Here is a 7,056-nt window from a genome sequence, read left to right on the forward strand (position 1 = left end):
GTGGTGTTTTATGGATAAATATGTTAAATATATTGATATTGAGCGTGAAAGTTGTTTATTTTTACGCTTAGAGAATTTAATAAACCGGAGTCGCCTTTAAGAGCTTACCCCTCTGACGAAAACATTCCACAGTTGTGCAAACTTTTGTATGGGACGTTTATCTGACATGGCTATTTGTGCGTTACGTACAAATCATGAACAAATAGCCATACATTTGACGTGCCCCTCCCTCGCAAAAATCGGCAGACTTTTGTATAGGAAATGAGTAAAATAACAGCTAAGGCAGTTACTAAATACTTTAAGTTTTTACGACCTATTATTTAGGTAGGCCTACCTAACTACCCACTCGGGATTAAAAAGGTACTTAGGTGGGTACGTAAAATAAAGTGACGGCAAATTTTGGTATTTCCACATGTACTTATGATTTGTACTGTTACAAGTGCTGGAGTCGAAAATGCATAATTCAGCCGCTTTTTTTTTCATTCGGTAGGTAGAGCTTTCAAAATAACAATAAGGTTTCTAAAGAAATTCTCAGTACTCCCGACTAAAATATTATTTCCTTCCCCTAACTTTCAATCGGTATATAGACAACACGGGAAAACTCGTATGTAGCGAAAAGCACCTACGAATAGAGAAACCGCCTAGCGGGTCGCTGGCAGTGAATGTGTTAACAAGGCGATAGACAAATGAAACAAAGCATAGTGAATAAAAAACATACTTTATTCAGATCTGAAGTTTTACATTCAAAATAAAAATTGACAATTACAAAATATAATCAATAAAATGCATTGAAAATGTCATAATGGTGCAACAACAATAAATATTGAAATAAAAATAACCATGAGTGATGCATAGCTGATCGCACAGCGTTTGACGAAAAATATACCTAATTCTCTGGAATGAATATCGGTGGAGAAAAATACTGTTTGTATGTTTATATGTAGTTATAAAAGTAGTATATTATCTTTTTAAATCTCATATCAATCTACATATTATTATATAGCGACGGATTAGTTATTATTATTACCGGTTACATAAAACAAATAATTACGAAAAAAATAGCCGTTACTAACATAAACTTTAAAATGAAGTTATACATTAAAGTATTACAATTAAGTAATTTTTAAATTGTTAAATGCAATTTTGAAAAGTGAATAAATACAATAAAAATACACAGAAGTACATCGAGATTGAAAAGGTTATTTGTGACTTAGATTATCACCGATTAAAGCTTAATTAGTGTATTGTTTAATTTAAACATTTTCATTTTAGTTGGCTGACATTATTAATATAACTATAGCATCACATGTTTTTTAAAATACATAATAAAGTTATTAAAAAGTTTAAATACTTTAAGGCATTAGCAATTTAGCATATATGCTACATATATTTATATATAGGTTATCATATTTTTGGTTATTTGAAAGTGATGCTATAGAGATATCCATATTTGTAAAATGTTTGAACATTAACGTTATAACATTGAGGTATTGGAAGAATTACTCGTACAATAATATGTGTCTTAAAGAGTACACAGTAACTATATATTACATGGTTGAGGTTAAAATCTCGATTTGTCACTAACTATATAATTTATTAAGTAAACTTAAGGCCATTTTATTCTCTCTAATTATCAATGGTAGTCGTTTTCAAGGTTTTCGGCAAGGACGCCATTTTTTACAAGATGGCGGCCTATTGTAATTAATTTTGTATTTCGATGTACTCTTTAAGCTTAGTTACCGTTGCAAAGGTCCTTAAGTAGTATGTATTAAGGCATATTTTCTTATGAATAAACTGTGCGATTCAGCCAATCGTCGAGCGAGAACGTGGCGTAGTCTCCGCCCGATGATCTGCCCTTGAACGTCTCTGTAAATTAAAAAAAAAAATGTTTTATATCTCTTAGTGGTGGGGGAAGGACATTTAGTTAGTGTTATAATGAGGAACGAAATAGAAAAATACAAAAAAAAAACAATATGGTAATAAAACTTATAAACAAAAATGTATTTTCCATTTTCGTTACGGTGTGGTGCTTATAAAGTTTGCTTACAGTATTTGCTGAACAAATATTACACCATATGAAAGTAACATCAGAAATAGTTTAAGAGGTAGGTATTCTAAATGGTGTGGTACACATATTTTAGTTATTATATTGTAATAGTCGCACTGCAGCAAACAATATTTTAGTTCAAAAAGCTAAAAGGAATTTTCATGTCACTTGTTAACAAGTTACTTAAAGTAAAACTTGAACCATATTCAATATTTAAAAAAAAGGTGTTATGCAGAAAGTAGACAACTGAAAATAATTTTTTTTAAATCAGTCCTAACTGGACTTGATAGTGATCTTTATGTAATATTGTGCATAAATTAAACTTGACTGTCTCGTGTCTAAATCTGCATAAAACCTTGCGTATAATTATTCCTTGCAGCTTTAATCCGTTGCGATTTAATATCACGAACCAAAAACAATAATAACTCTGCATAAATATAATTTCCTTGTTACAAAGAGTCACAAATCTTGAGCTTGTAAGAGCTATAATTGCATATTAAAAATTTATTACAGGGTTAGTTTTTTCGGTTCATGATTAAGATACATTTTACAAAATATACTTCTTTATCCTTGTGCGAGGAATCCTTCGGCTCACGGGTTCCACTGTAAGTCGCGTTCGAGGTTCTCTACCGGTTCGTTGTTCGCTGTTTTTATTATAACAACATGTAAAACAATGCTAATAACACAAAACGGTCGTAATTTTAGGAAAAGGATTCAATCCACAAAAACCTTTCCACAATATACACCGTGTTTTTATTGAATTCCGTTAACTTCGGGGTATGATTAAGAACGTTTAAGAAAACTAATAGGCATAGTAAATTTTCAAAAAATTTTTTTTATTTAGAATAGAATAGAATAGAATAGAATGTTTTTATTCGTGACAAAACTTAAAACAAAAAAATAATTTTAAAAAGTAATTATATGTAGCATATAGCGTTGTTGTCAAACATCAAACATCAAACATCAACATTTATTCAGCAAATAGGCCACAAGGGCACTTTTACACGTCAACATTGAATTTACATAAAAGCAAAAATAATAACATCAACAATTTTATAAAATAAAACTAACAATTCAATCTAACGTATTACAATTACTAAGAGATGTATATGGTCTCTTAATGTCGAATTACATACAAAATACAGATAAAAAAACACACAAAAAAAATCTATAATATTTAGAGGTGTAAATGTCTCTAGGTGTCAGAACTATAAGATTATATAGTTTATCAAGTTATCCTTAGAGATGTATAAGGTCTCCAAGAGTCAATATCCTGTATAATTAATACATTCATTAAAAGAAAAGAAACATACGAGAACAGAATGAGGCGTCTCACTGTAATTAATTAATAAAAGTTACTAAGTATAATAGCTCGTGTTAGCTTAACAGACCAGTCTCCACAAACAGCACCCGTTCACGAGTATGACGCGTATCTCAGCCATCGCCTCCCTCAACCTTCATTCGGGAAAGTGGCGACCCGATCAACAACGCCACCGTAAGCAAAGACTTTTAAGCGAGCATGACATGTTCAAGCTACCGGCCTATATTAATATTAAAATAGTAATAACATGTAGCTGTAAGACACGGCATTTTGTGCTCATATGTTACATAAAAAGACAGTAATATAGCTTCACATAATTACTAGCCTAAGTTGACTTAGAGATGTAAAGGTCTCTAAGTGTCAGAAACATTAAAAATATAGGTAAGTATGTACAATCAAAAATAAAAATCAAATAAATAAATATGTACTTAGAGATGTATAAGGTCTCCAAGTGTCCAAAACTAAAATTAAATTAAACAATATAATCAAGCGAGAACATCATTGTCTCATGTGTCAATTCTACTGGACACTAGCATATTTAATTCACAATGTAAAAAAAACAATATTTATTTAATTCTTATTATACTAATGAAATCAAGCTACCGGCTTAAAAGCATCTCTATCGTTTATAAAATCATTTACAGTGTAGTACGCCTTACGTAACAAGGAGTGCTTAATGTGCGACTTAAATTTATGAAGTGGTAAATTCACTACATCAGTGGGGACTTTGTTATAAAAACGTGTACAGTTCCCGACGAAAGACGTACTAACCTTACGGAGGCGGTGGGCGGGCACAGCAAGTTTATGTTTGTTTCTAGTGTTATAGTTATGGATATCACTGTTAACCTTGAATTCGTGGATGTTTTTCCGAACATACATAATATTCTCTAGTATGTATTGAGATGCAACGGTAAGAATGTTAACTTCTTTGAATTTCTCTCTTAGGGATACTCGAGCGCCCAGTCCATAGATGGAACGTACAGCTCGTTTTTGCAGCACAAATATTGTCTGAATATCTGCCGCTTTTCCCCACAACAGAATTCCATAAGACATAACACTATGGAAGTAACTAAAGTATACCAGCCTGGCCGTCTCTACGTTTGTCAGCTGTTTGATTCTCCTCACTGCATAGGCTGCTGAACTAAGTTTTCCGGCTAGAGTGCCTATATGTGCATGCCATTGCAGTTTGGAGTCTAGAGTGACTCCCAGGAAAACAGTTCGGTCCTCAAATTCCAGCGTATCACCTTTTATTTTAATCTTGCTGTTATTTACCTGCTTGACGTTAGGTAGCGTAAACTTGATGCATTTGGTTTTCTTGGCGTTCAAAAGCAAATTGTTTGCCGTAAACCAGTTTACAATGGTAGATAGCGCGTCATTAATGCTCTCGAAGCTATTTTCCTTTCTGTCCACTTTAAATATAAGGGAAGTGTCATCTGCAAATAACACTATATCATGTCTATCTTGCACAACTTTTGGTAAGTCATTAATGTATACCAAGAACAGGAAGGGACCAAGAATTGAACCTTGAGGCACTCCGAGGGCTACCGGGGACCCCGCCGATTGAATTCCATTAATAACTACTCGCTGAGTTCTATCCGAAAGGTACGATGAGACCAGGTCAAGGGCACTAGCTTTTATCCCATAGCGGCTTAATTTTCTCTTTAAATTTTCGTGATCAACGCAATCAAATGCCTTTGACAGATCACAGAAAATTCCAACAACATCTTGAGCTTTTTCCCAAGCATCAAAGATGTGTTTTAGAAGTACCGCACCGGCGTCAGTAGTTGATCGCCCTTTGGTGAAACCAAATTGATTGCTGTCAAGCAGTTTGTTTCTGTTGAAATGTGACAATAGTTGATTCAGAATAAGTTTCTCGAACACTTTGCTTAATGCCGGTAGTATTGAAATCGGTCTAAAGTTCGTGGGATCTGTTCTCGTTCCTGATTTAAACAGAGGGATAATTTTGCTATGTTTCATAATATCTGGAAAAATTCCAGCATCAATGCATCTGTTGAAAATCTCAGCTAAGTATGGTGTAATTGACTCAATGATGGAATCTAATACTTTGACAGACAGGCCCCAAAGATCTTCTGTTTTCTTTAAATTTAAAGACCTAAAAGTCTTAAGAACTATATTCGATGAGACATACGAAAATTTGAAGATTTCTGTACATTCTGCCACATTTGTCTTCAAAATTTCTTCAGCGACGTCTGGCGATGAATTAAGGGATCTTGTTGTTTCTACCGGGATATTCGAGAAAAACCGCTCAAAATGATCTGCCACTTCACGGTCGGAACTTACTAAAGTGTCAGCAATTCGTAGGTTGTAGTGCGGATCCTTCAGTTTACGTTTTCCAGTTTCATTACTGATAACTTGCCATACAGTTTTGACTTTATCGCTGGAATTTAGGATCTTTTTCGACAAATAATCGGCTTTAGCGGCGACACACAACATTTTAAAAGATTTAGAATAATTTTTGACGTACTCCAGAAATTCCGGTCTTTTATCAGTTGCCTTTAAATCATATAAGTCGTAGAGCCGGCGTCTTTTCTCGTGAATATCCGGTGTAGCCCAGTCGCTAAATTTAGTCTTAGTCTTGTAACACGGGCATTACATTTAACTCAACCAAACAATTGAAATCTGTGACATATCAATGTCATTTCGAACATCGATCGACCGAGATTGTACTTAACCCGTGGAGCGCCCTACACAGACACGTGTGCTGGTAACTAGTATAGGAATTCCATACTACGGTAATTCTGGGGCGCTCCAGGGGTTAAGTTTAGTAGCAAATGTATGAACTCATTCTAAACACTAATCAATATGTAAACCGGCCCTAAGGCAAGTGTACACGCTTGTAGAGGCCTTATAGGAAAAAAATAAATAATTTATTATCTCCGAAATGAAGTTAATTAGAATATCGGTGTCTTTGAGAAAGTTACTTGATTTAAGCTCGGGAATGCACCCTTGAAATTAACGGAAAACAAAAAAAAAACACGGTGTATATGGTTATATTTTAGATCTTTCAGACAAAAAGAAAAAAAAGAGGATGGTTCCTTTTCGCAAAACTACATCCAAATATTCTTACAGTTGTATACGGTGATGGAAGATTCAGGGCATCGAATTATGACAAGTGCAGAACAGAACTAAATAACTATCACGTTGGAATACGACATATTTGCATGCTTTCTCATCTTAAATTCTCAATCCTAATGTAATGTAAGTAGATATTATAGTTAATTAGTAAACTTAATGTTTTCTATGATTGGTTAGACTCCAATTCTATCCACTTGACCGTCCGACGATAGTATAGTATCCGAAAAAAATATGCTCTTAACCGTCCGCGGGAACCTTACTATCCAAAGGGGTGGAAGAAAAAATTGATTTCAGAGCCATCTAACGGCATATTTCGGCATTATTTACGAATTCTCTTGATGCGACAACGTAGCCTAACTAAATAGTTAGCTCTAAAAAAATTTAGATGGCAGTGTAGTTATAGTTTTTGTAGAAAATTGTGAAAGCGCTGCGCGGGGCGTGCGTCGCTAAAAAACCCCGGACGGTTGACAGGAAAACAGTCTCGCGGGCCGGACGGTTGAGTGGCTATATTATGTGACGAAGCTTTCTTGGAGTTATTTTCTTGGGCAGGTTTTGAGATATATAAGTTAGGTTATAGATAGATAGTCATGCA

Source organism: Cydia fagiglandana, chromosome 23, assembly GCF_963556715.1.
Source record: "Cydia fagiglandana chromosome 23, ilCydFagi1.1, whole genome shotgun sequence".
Classification (NCBI taxonomy): domain Eukaryota; kingdom Metazoa; phylum Arthropoda; class Insecta; order Lepidoptera; family Tortricidae; genus Cydia; species Cydia fagiglandana.